This window comes from Denticeps clupeoides, chromosome 16 (genome assembly GCF_900700375.1).
Source record: "Denticeps clupeoides chromosome 16, fDenClu1.1, whole genome shotgun sequence".
Taxonomy (NCBI): domain Eukaryota; kingdom Metazoa; phylum Chordata; class Actinopteri; order Clupeiformes; family Denticipitidae; genus Denticeps; species Denticeps clupeoides.
This window is the reverse complement of record NC_041722.1, coordinates 16,644,158-16,657,184: the sequence shown is the minus strand read 5'-3', so window position 1 is coordinate 16,657,184 and position 13,027 is coordinate 16,644,158.

Sequence of the window (13,027 nt, the reverse complement as noted above, 5' to 3'; positions counted from 1 at the left end):
CTCTTCTGTTATGGAGGTTAAACCTTGAAATCATTACTTTGTTTTCCGTTCTAACATGATCTCAACTCTTATTTTAATAGAGCACATTATGTTTTAACAGTGACCTTTTAAATGGCTTTACTGACATTACAGCTCATCTCATCTTGAATAACATTGTAATAATCCCAACAACTTTTTAACATTATAGTTTAAAAGCTTAATACATTACCATATACTTATATATGTTTGTATGTGAGTAAATACATATATGTCCATTGTGTGTGAGTAAAAACTCTATATATATATAGTAAAAAAGTGGGATGGAAATAGGCTTCTGAGAGAAGACAGGTGGAGCTAAGAAGGGCGGAGGAGAGATGATCCACTATCTGACACCTGCAGTTCCACAAAGTGGCCCTCAACATCCTTCAGCTTCCTCCTGTCACCCACCATGCTTTACAGGCTCAAAGGGACGTGGGATTGGCTGAAATTAACATGAGCGGCAATTAATATTGATGAAGGGCTCGTGTTAGCGATGACTTTTTAAATGGGTTAAGTACAAGTGCTGTGAGTGGGAACGCAAGGTCCTGTCCTTCCCCAGTGGACTACAACCTGGATCCATTAGGAAGCTCTGGACTGTCCCAATTCAATAAAAAATAAATTATAATAATAAAAAAAAAAACACCAAACTGAGCTTGGACACTGTCTTGATTTTTACTTTTCTTTGCTCTCTTTTTCTCTTTTTTTGAGGAGCTCAGTTCTCCTGAATAGCATTATTACATTATTCTTATATATTATTCATATTTCTGAATTATTACTCATTTTCGTCTAAAAAATTGAGTCTCTTAATTCACATTTGAAGTACTCATCAGGACCGGGCAGTGAAACAAATGTGGAAGGACACATTATATTTGCAAAAATTGCAAGATCACATAAAAAATATATAGCAATACTAAAATATTAACAATTAATTTCAAAATGATAATTTGTCGCAGCTTTTTCATTAAATCCTCCACCTCTTTTTTGAGGACTACTACTTTTACAATTTCTTTCATAATATTTATCTGTAGAAACATGGATCATGCATATAATACATTTAATTTACCAAAAGGGACAGTTTATAAATTCCATTTTATGTTGACGAAGAAAAGAAATCTTATTTTTTTTTTTTTGGTTTGTTAATTTATGCTATAGATTTAAATGGAATTAAGTGTTGAACCTGGATTTACCCCAATAACCGAGCAAGATGGCCTAGCAGGCGAGGAGAAATGTGCCACTCACTGCAGGCCACCATTTTCAATGATCACCCTGACTATTTGACCCCGTATTTCAGGGAAGAGAAAAGTCAGGTAAATGGACGTCCACTTACGGACGGAGGGGCAATGGGGCCATCTCCTTCTGCACCAGCTCTAGTCAGAGCGTGTGCTGACCCCCGAAATGGCAGCTATTGTGACAGAGCAGCTGTCCCCGGGCCGGGTGTGTTGATTGGGTCGGGGTGATCGTGAACAGTGATGCTCATGGAGTATAATTAACAGCGCCGGGACCGTGGGCCGAAACTCTGGCTCCGGAGCGGAGAGAAGAAGGCGGTATCCGCCAGACGCTGCTCCCAGCCCTCCAGCCCCCACGGCGCATGTGCCGTGGCCCCCCGCCACCACACCAAGGCCGGCGTCACTGAGAGCCCAATTGCTTTCTGAAGAGCTTCCCATTGTCTGTGATGATGAACTTGAGATCTGGCCTCCAACCCAGGGGTCCCGCGGTCTAATCCTGCCCCCCTGCTGCCCCTCGCCTCTCCGTGCACACTTAGCCCCCACCCCTGCCCCCCTCCAAGACAACCCCCAGCCCACCCCTCCGTCCCACCTCCACTGGCTCCAGCTGATGCATCCCCGCACTGCTGCATGAAGACGGGTAATGATAGATGGGGGGGCAACAAAATGGCGGCCCACTCGCACATGGCCACCTGCTTAAACGAAGAGGAAGACCGCAAGGAAGCGATGGTGGGAGAGAGAAAGAGAGAGAGAAGAAGAGATCAGAAAAAAAGGTCACCTTTTATAATGCCTCCCTTTCTTTATTCCTCTTCCCCCTCCTCCCTCATTCCTTCCCCCCCCTCACTCATTTCATTTTGCACTCCCACCCCTCTCTCCCTCTCTACTCGTCTCACACCTTCCACCTCCCGCACTGGTCATCTCTCTCGCCCCATTCCACATGCGGAAGCCTGGCTTATTATTCAAGAGACAAAGGGAGAGGGTCCCGAGAAGGGACAGGTGGCTTCATGTGAGCGATGAGGAAAATTAGGGGTGAGAAATCCGGCAAGAACCCGGATCCACGTCTCCACTTCTCAAAGCAGATAACAATACTAATAATAATACCAATAATAATAATAATAATAAAGGGATATAAAATGGCTGCACCCCTTGCAGCTCAGCACCAGCGAGGGAGGCTTTGCGGGGTTTTTTTTTTCTTTTTTTTGTACATCAGGTAAGATTTGGGGGGCCCTGGGGGAACCTGTGTGCTCCATCTCTTTCCGTCACTTTATTCAACATTTTCTTACAGGTCGGCTACACACGCAAACCGGCAGAAACCCCTTTACGTCACAACTGCTATTTTTGTATTTTTTGTTTTTTTGTGTGGGGGGGTTCATTATGGCAAAACCGGTTCTACAGCAAAAATGTTGATTCGCTGTATCCGGCAGAGCTCGCCGTCGCAGCGTGCTCCTCCGAGACCCGGCTTCCAAGCCGCATTGTTAAATCGCTCTATCTGGAAGATGAACGGCGTGTTTCCGAGTCCATTGGCTCCCGTTTCGCCCGAGTGGCCGCCTGGACCCAGAGCCCCAGTGGCCAGATATCGGTTTAGAAATCATAAGGACCCAACCATGGTGGGCACCCGACAAACCTCAGACCCATAATGCCTCACACGCACCTCTCTTACTCTACTGGGAACACTGGAGCCAAACCTGGAGACCAGTATCAGGCAAAGGAATCAAATATTGACAAAATGATGACAGAAGGATTTTTTTATTTTGAATGATCAAGATTAGAACGAGGAACGTGTGTGTCCATTACGATTATGCACCAACATTACATGTGTGTTATGAGGAAAGAACCATCTGCACGTGGAGATCGGCTGAGGTCACAGTTCACAGAAGCCATTACAGCGCACACTTATTTGAGCCCATCTGCAACAGCAAGTCCAATGAGGTGATGTCACTCAATTTTTATTAATACCCCCCGCCTGTTTTTCAAAGATGAATCACAAGAGAAAAGAAATGTGATCACGATCACAGAGTTCATCAAAACGACAGGCAATTAGAACGGCGCGTGACCTTGGCTAGTTGATAAAGTCGAACGCGGCGGAGCAGGACGGCGTCCGCAGCACCTGTACACAATTATACATCCTGCAAAGAAAGTCTATTACCACAAACAGAACCGCCTGGGGGGATACCCCCCCACCACCACAACATACAAATGACAGTAAACTTGGGCAATTATGCTGCAAATCAATTATGTATGGATTATATACATACATATTTATTTTGCCGGGGTAGCATGTCACCCGTTAAATTTTTAAAGCCCCGCACGCCTCCACATCGCTTTCCACGCGCACCTTCAATGTCAAGGTGGCTATGAAACGGTAGAATACGAAGGTTGAGGGAACAGCGTGCTGAGTGCCACTTTCGGGCCTGACAGACGTGCGAGAAAGTGGGAAGTGGGACGGTGGCAGGGGGAGGTCGAGAGGCCAGGGGGACATTGACCTGCACCGTCCGGGGCTGGGTCATGCCGACGGCCAGTCCCAGAGGTCCCGATAATGACCTCCATCCGGCCGCTGACGGAGCAGCGCAGGTATTGGCAGATGGAGTGAGCGGAGTCAATGAGCTGCTACAAGTGGCGGCGTGTTAATGACAGGTGACCCCCGCCGACCCGGCGCACTGACCACTTCCCTGTTGCACACAGACCAGAACAGACACACACTGCGCACCGGGCTCGAGATGGCATCTCAAATACACACACACACTCACACAGGCAGTGTGTCTGCTCTTCACTAACTTAACTGACACTTCCTCTAATTTTAACCAATGCCTTCCCTCTAAGATTACATGCAACCCAATCCACCCCCGTGCACTAATTTGTTTTTCTTGGTATTTTTTTTTACCCCCTTCCACTGGTGTGTAACTGAGACCCTGAATATATACAAATTTAATAAAGCAAATAGAATCATTATCAAATTCAAATCAATACAAATCTAGCCCCAGCGCCTTTAAAAGGCAGCAATGTTGAAATACAACACTGTCTGCCAACCCCCCCCCCAAACCCGCTCCTCCGCCCTCACCCCCGCTCCGCCTCTCGGTGTCTCCGGTGACGTTTCCCCTCAGACTCAGACAGGCCGACAGCCACATTACGACTAATCAAGCTCCCCACAAAACAGCCGTCATTAACGCAAAGAGCGCGCCTTTGATCCTCCGGAAAAAAAGAATTTTCAAAGGGAGCGCTGGAGTTGTCATGGACGCCCCCCCCCTTCCATTCCATTAGCTGCTACCGAGCCCCGTCGCAGGTGGAGGTGCAGGAGAACAAACAAACATTAGCGCTCCTTTCTTTGGGAGGGGTGGGTCAGGTGCGAGAGCCTGCGGGGTCAATCCACGAAGGCCTGCGGCGGTGCTACATGCACGCTGCCCTTCTTTGTTGTTTATTTCTTTATTTTTTTTACGTTTTTTTACAGTATTTATCTTTATTTTAGTTTTTCCAGGTGCGATCCGAATCAGAGGAGCACTTTTCCACATTAGCATATCGGTGGCGTGATTGATACTCCCAGGCACTCCCAGATAAAATATGGCACGCTCACTCATTTTGAAGTTTAGCGAGCTTTCATGTGACAAAATGACAAAATTTACATTCCGCAGAATTACAGCAGAAGGGGTCATTTCCGAGAATCTGTGACACTTGAGCTTTTTTAACGTTTTGGTTGCAGTGATGGGTGCAGTGACTGAAAGCTAGCGCACAAATCTTAACGGGTCGCTCTGATGACAGCCTGGTCAACGTATCGCTTAAATTTCTTAAATTCTGGCTGCATTTAAGGACCAAAGAACCTTTGAAGAGGGTCCTTTTCTCATTTTGAAAAAAAAAACATTTTTGCTCCAACTTTTAACAAGTTGCCTTTAAACTCTTCAATTTAAGTTGTGGATTTCCATCCCTTGGGGTCATTTTGGTGACCTCTGCAACTACAGAGTCAATCTGTCACACTTCTTCACATAAAACGCATGCAGTCTAAGCCCAGGACACAGATACTGCAGAGAGTAAGCCTGTTACACTGGCATAAAAAATTAATAAACCCTGCCACTATCCGAACCATCTACCTTTGGCAGAAAATAGTTTTCTTTTCCATTACAACAGCACTCGGGAGAATCGCAATATATTTCAAATTATTTTGATGATTTCAAACTAAACTTCATATTAAAAAAATCTATATTGCTAATTCATGATTGTTTTTTGTGTGTATTCCGTATAATGTATAAAATAAATACATTCATAAAACAAAATATTATTTTCCATTTTTCCAAAATTCAATATTAAATTAACAACATTCAACAATACTGGCATACAGGTCAAATCAGTCTCTAATAGGATAAAAAGCATAGAGAATGACTTAACAATTTCACTGTAAATTGCTCATTTGGAAACTAAATCAGAAATAAATGAACCATTTCAAGAACCAAACTGTCTGTTCAAAAAGTCTAGTCCAATTTTTTTTTATTCTAATTAAAAACATTATTGTATGACAAAACAGACAAAACAATTCAGCATATACTGTTTACTTTCTGATTCTATTCACATAAAATACAAAAATACCAAAATACAATGAGTAGTATGTGTGCTGACTAATAATAATTATAATAATAATAATATTAATAAACATAATTTTACATATGTCATAATTGTAGTCAATAGACGAAAAAGGCCTACTGCCAAAACAAAACATAAATCAGTTCACCTCAATTGTATTATTTTGATTTCATTGTGTTTTAGGTCATCTTCCTTTTGTCCTTTTAGACAAAATAGAATAAAAATAATTACAAAATATTAAGCTTGCAAATTAAGAAGTCCATAACCTGAGTAATATTTCTACTCATCATCATCATCATCTGTTTATTTATATTTTTTCGCATTTGTGCCCCAATGTCACAGCATCTCATGGATAGCAGATAAACTAAGACGAGTCCGAATAACAATCATTCCATTTTTAACATTAAGATGGGCTGGCGTCACACCGAGTGGTTTATAGGCCATACGAGCCGCACAATCACCTTCCGCATTTTCTTCTCAGGCAGTTTCTCACTCTGTGTGTTTAAGATGAAAATCAAATCATAACGGCCTGCTGATTCAGTCTGAGAACCCCTCAAAAGCGCCGTCCTGTTCTTCACCACCTGATTGGATGACCAGCGATTCCACGACTGAGCATGTGCGGGCTGGCCTTGGTCTTCCCTGTGACAGCATTCTGTTGGGGAGCGGAGGTCAGGGGTGAAGCCTGGTCACAGGTCGAGAGGTCAAGGGTCTGGGAGGGCGGGTGTTGCTCGGTCTACCAAAAACAGGGAAACAGCTGCTGATTTCCTCATTTCACACAGCTGTTCCACGCAGCCTGGGAACCGTTCAGAGTCAAGGGCAGCTCCGACCATGTCCTGCAGACCAATCACGGCCAGGCCAGCCAATCACGGCGTCCTCGGAGCCCCCGCGAAGCCCTCTAGCGCTGTGGGCTTTCCACGTCGACACATAATGCCACGCCTGAGTGTGTTTGGGGAACACACCTGCCTAAATGGACGAATACACTCCAACATTATTTAAATGTACCAGTTTCAGAGGTTAAGAGTGCATTAAAAAAAGTTTGGTGACCTTTGGTGTCTGCAGAACACACACACACACACACACACACACACTCACAGCAGATGAGACAGAGATCACTGCTATTTTCTTAACAACCGGCCTCCTCCTCCACCTCCCTGGTCTAACATTACATTTTAAGGGAACCGTCAAATTATGTCAATAGTCGGATCAATAGCTTGAGACATCTCTCTTCGCCCCTGCGGCAAATGAAGTGGATGATAAAGACCGGGGAGGCCGCGGCGCTGCCCACAGCTCCCCGGGACGCGGCCGTCGGTGAGGTGCCAGCGATAGATAATGTATCTGTATATATTTCTTTCACCCCGCGCCCCGGAATCGGCTTCATATGCATGCAACATTTCTCTCCGCCTAACGCGGGGATGAGCCCTGCACGCCGAGGCTGGTGCTGCACAGGTAAACACATAAACACATCAGCCCCATCAATCTCACAGCGGGCAGAGTCCGCCTCATCTCAGAGACATTTAAAGGCAGCGCCAGGGAACATCATTCTACATCTACGCTCTCATAAAGCAGCCAGAGATTCCTTTTTTTCTTTTTTTTTTTATTTCCTGTTTTGTTTCTCCATTTTGATGCTTGGTCAGTGACTGGTAGGAAACAGCTTCTAAAATTTGCGCTTAATTCAGACGACGGCATTGAAACTTGCACTGCAATAGGAAGTTTTAATGCTTGTAGTGCAGGGTGGAGGCGTTTTTCGTTCCAAATTCATCCGAAGATCGCGTGCATCTTTCTCATCAGCACATAAAAAAAAAGAAAAAAGCAGTTTATAGCCACTCAAGGTCAAAGTTCAAAACTAAAATCTGCCTGTATGGGTGGGCTTAATTGACCAGTTAAACGTAACCTTCTGCCTGCCCATGAGAGGGGTTTTGTGAGGTACGTGCACGTTTTGAACGCGTTTATGTATATAGATATGGGAGGGATCCACGAGCGTTAAGCAGCGAGGTGCTTGGTCAGCAAGGCGCCCGCCGGAGACGCAGGCAGATGAAGAGCGCGCAGGGGTTACGTCTCTCCCCTTGTATGTAAGCGGACGAGGTCTATTGACCCAAATTCAATTATTTTAGCCCCCGCCACTGCCATGCCGCACCCCCTCCTTTCAACCTTTTCTCTGAGTAAGATGTTACCCTTAACCTATATGGCGGCAAGTCTAATTTAATTACTAGCCTCCAAAGGCACATTCTACACAGACAATATGTACTGCAGAATGGTGCAGGAATAAAGTTCGATTTATTTATTTATCAACGTTATATTTGCTATAATTTCATCGTTCAGCATCAATGTTGCAAAAAAATGGATGGAAAAAAAAAAGAAGAACTTCTAGCACCGCAAGGCTTGGGGTTTCCAGAAATTCGTCTGCGTCCTCTGCAGGTTAACTCTGTCCAGGTGGCAGTGAGCACAGCGCCACTGCTGGGAATTGAAAAGCGAGAAGAATACAGGAGGAAACGGAGGGGAGAAAAGAAAGAAAAGAAATGAAAAAAAAAAAAAAAAATACATATATCAGGAAATAATACTTGAGGGAGGCGAAGGGAGGAAAATGAGAAGGAGAGGAGGAAAAAATAAGAGGAATGAGACGGGGGAGAGCGGGGGGATAACGGTAGCCGCCGCCATGCTCCCTGATCACGTGACCAGGGTGCCGGCATCCACATCTTGCGCTAGGGGAGGGGCCGGCGTGGCCAGTGGCGGGGGAAAAGGCTCGCCGCCATTTTGTGTGAGTACCTGCTTCATTTGTTTACCTGCACAGCCTCCAATCGCAGGGCGGCGTGGCGATTTCTGCTAACATTAGCCCGACCTGTGTCTGATGGCGAGTCGTCGGGAGAGCGGATCTCAGGGTTTAACACCCCCCCCCCCCCCTTCCACCCCGAAGCCTGTGCACCCAGGACGACTTCTCATCTCCCCGCCCCCCCAGGCCGGGGCTGCATCTCAGGGCCTTTCGCTGTAGCCCCCCTCCCTCTGACGTGCGAGGCGCATGTGGCGCAGTGAAATTGCTGTCGGAGAGAGAGAGCATGCCTCTACCTGTCCAGACTACATCAGAGGGATTAAAGAAAAGGGAAGAAAGAGGGGGGAAAATCACAGTATAATGATGATAGTGGAGGCTGGGGTTGCTTCTCCTGATGTGTTTTTGTAGAGTGGAACTTGGGATGTCGTAGAGAGGGGTAGGGTGTCTGGACCGCAGGGCTGATTTCTCTTCTTTCCGCGAGAACTTACAACAGAAAAAAGCAAGGAGGGGGTACAGGGCTAACTTGTGTTCGGGTGCATCTTTTAAAAGCTGCGTCCAATTAAAAGCAGGACTCCACGGGGCTCATGGCATACAGTAGCTACTCTTTCATGACTTATTTATTCTTTTCTGCCAATGTTTTTAATAAAAAAGACAAAAGCAAAGTCTGCAAACCAGGCAGAACAGCAGGCTGCAAGAAGGGGCGGGATTATTAAACTATGATAACGTGGGATGGCCGGGGCGAAGATGAGAGGGGTGCGGAGCAGGTTATTAGCAAAGCCGGGCACAAACCCTGGTGAACTGAATAAATGATTCCCTGAGCTTTCATCTTGGCCCCTAGTCAGGCTGATCAAGGGACTGTGTTATTACTGGGGTTCTTACCACCATTGTTATCATGAACAACATCACAATTGATGCTATCTTCATAATTTGCCTCCAAAAATACACAGAACAAGTACATGCTTCGGGCCCTTTTATCTTGCAGCACTTGGCACGTTAATCCATCCTTTGTCTACTTTGGGCAAAATTAGCAGTGACTGAACTGGCTAATTGGTGCATTTCAAATGTTCAACAGAAACAATCATCTATCTATCTATCTATCTATCTATCTATCTATCTATCTATCTATCTATCTATCTATCTATCTATCTATCTATCTATCTATCTATCTATCTATCTATCTATCTATCTATTTGTCTGTCTATCTGTCTGCATTTAACTGATGTACAGCAAACAGAAGCAAAGCCATAAAAACTGTCTAGAATCCAGACACAATGAATAAAACATTCTGAATACCAGTCTGTTGTCTTCATAACCACATTTTTATAGCTTAGAAATGCGCTAAAAGGGGCCTAAAATGTACCCTGTTAATGCAACTTGCACAATTTCGAACGTAAATGAATGGCGCGCACAATGCAACAGCAGCCCGGCTGCGCAAACAATCAGCTCGCATTGAAGCAAAACAGGAATAAATAGCGCTGCACTCTGGGATTTGCCCGAGCACCATCCTTGCTCCGGCATTTTGAGACAACAAAAATGCAATCTTGACATCTTGCCCCGGCAGCAGATAATATTTGCTGTTTGGAGACCGATTTTCTTTTGTTCCAGGTTGCTATAAGCCCAAGACACTTGAAATTTAAACCCAGTTCAAGAAACATTATTTGCCACAGGGCGAGGTAAATCTCTTGGCAAGCCCTTTCAAAGGGTTGGCCTGGATTTGTTTACTATTTATCTTATTTAAAAGCGAGTTTCAGTTTTACTTTTCAAAGGCTGTACTTTCGGCTGTGATCTCGCAGGTCAACAGAATGATGGATGCCCTTTTTTTTCCATTTGGAAAGAAAGAGAGAAATAATAACGGGATCATTATATAGAGAAACCCGCCGCACCTCTGGCCCCCTCTCCATCGCCAACTTTCTGTATCCAATCGAAAACACATGGAAGATAACATCTTCAGTTACAGGCATCTCCGAGAGTCGAACAATCGCGCCCAACTGTAAATCAAGCACGCGGTTCCACAAAACTCAACACTGATAACTGCGGCTTTTCCTTTTTCTTCTCTGCTGGTTGCCAGTGCAGCCACTAGAGCCGTTCTCAATAAATTCAAGGCTTGGTGTTTTTAAATGCAAGATGACCTCACTGGGGTCGGACTAGGGGGAATTTTATGAGCATCTGCTCATCTGCAGGTTTGGATTCACCCCCAAAAAAATGGTCTCTGCCACCTGAGAAACTACAGAAGTGATGCAGAAGATTGAGTTACAGATTTAAAAAATGGAGTAACTGGGAGGGCCTGGTCAATAATTGCATCTTCTATCAGTCTGAGAGGCATAATAATGGCTCTCAGAAACAGATACATTACAGAAAAAAATAGCCAGACAAGCATGAAACATAAATACACTAAACGCAGTAGCATGTTGGTGACCACAGCTTACACTCACACCGGCGATTTTATTTTTGATTTTAAAAGAATTCAACTGAACATGAGATGCATTTACTTTTTAGTTTGTAGTGCCCAGATATTAATTTCCTGATGTTCTGCATACAAAACCGATGCCTTTCACACACATTGCTTCAGAGAGGAAAGGGGGGGATGACAGCAGGATGACAGCACACGATATGGGAGCAGGAAGCCTAGGATTTGCCTGGGATTGGTTTAATCTGAGAGCTAAATGCATGGTGCTATTTTGCACCATATGCATGCTGTGTTTTATCTCATCATTAATCAGAGACGATGAAATGACATGATGTAGCATATAACTTAACAAAAGCTGGAATAAAAGAAATAAAATCCAGACGTGCAGATGGTGAAAATGGAGGCATTTTTAAAGCAGGAGGTGTGAATAGTGTGACTTGAACTGGGCCTATGTGTATGTGTGTGTGTGTGTGTGTGTGTGTGTGTTTTCACTGGTGAGGTCAGTGGCAGTGAGGCCATTTTAAAAAACACTGCTCCTCCAACACACCAGGGAGGTGTACCAAGACTGCACTGAGGCTCCAAGACACTCCTCTCAGTCACCCTTCAGTTAGACTGAAGAACACACACACATACACACACACTGCTCACCACACACATCTCTCTCTGTCAGTCTCTTATGCACAATTCTTTCTTACCAATAACTGTACCTACTGCACCATGCATATATGCATGTATACACCTATAGATTCATTTACATACAAAATGCATTTATTTATTTTTGTGTGTGTATGTATGTGAATTGCCACGAGTACATTGCTAAAATGCACACACTGTACACATTCACAACATTGTATGTCTTCTCCATACACAAATATAAAGACCTGGAAAAATATTCTGAGTCTGTGTCTGAGTATTGTGTCTGTTTGAAATATAACAGGTTTCTTATTGTTTAATTAAGTGCTGGTCTCACTTCAATCAAAATTTCATCAAACATTGAAACTCGTCCAAAAGTAGCATGTTACACAAATGTTACATTAATACTGAGCAACTAGCTAACTACTATGTAATAATATAATATTAACACTTCATCTTAGGAAGGGATACAATTGGATGAACTGGATGAAATAGGAGGGTTAAGTTCACAGCAGTGGCTCTGGAACCTTTCCTTTGATGGTGAGATTTGGTTTGAACCGATCATCTAATCAGCATCTAATGAAGGCGTGCTGTAAATTGAAGAAGTTTTATCACATTTTTTGTTCCCCAGAGCTTACTTTGTTAATGTGCATTTATATTTGAATACTAATAACTGTGCACTCACTGTCCTGCACACACACATACACACACACAGGCCTGAAAAGCACACAGTTAGAATGCAAACCCCCTGTAAGCCACCAATCACCAGCAGCCCTCGCTTTTCCAGACTTCATCATGCTGGAGACACGCAATCGAGTCAAACGCCCATCCCCAGCGCTGTGGCTCACATAAACCGAACACCACTTCCCCACCACATCCAAGATTTTACAGCCAAAGCCCCAGTGGTCAATGTGAGATCTTCAGAACCGCAGGATGAAGATCTGAACACCACAGCAGCATGTCTTTTTACTCCTACACTGATTTAATTGAGACACATGACACCGCCACAGACACATGATCACAGCCTCTGAAAGTGGAGAGATGTGAAATGGTCTGTGGCGCTTCGTGTCATGTTTTTAGATATAAAAAAAGAAGAAGAAGAAGAAAAAAAAAGACAGAAAAACCTACATGTCTGCCTATTGTGTTTCACTAAGATCACTTCGGCTGATAAGGGCGTCTCTGGGGCACATCCACTTACCCAGAAACTTCCCCCAAGGCTTTTGGGGTTAACGCTCGCTTTGACTATCAGATCAATAGTTGTAAACGAGTTCATCGTGCCAAAAAGAGGCTACTTTCTTACCCAGACAGAATTGGTCCCACAGTTAGTGCCGACAGGACATTTCTGCTGCAAACATCGTGTTATTTTGGCCCATTGACTCCCATCACAACACACTGTTTCACCAAAGCGCACAGATC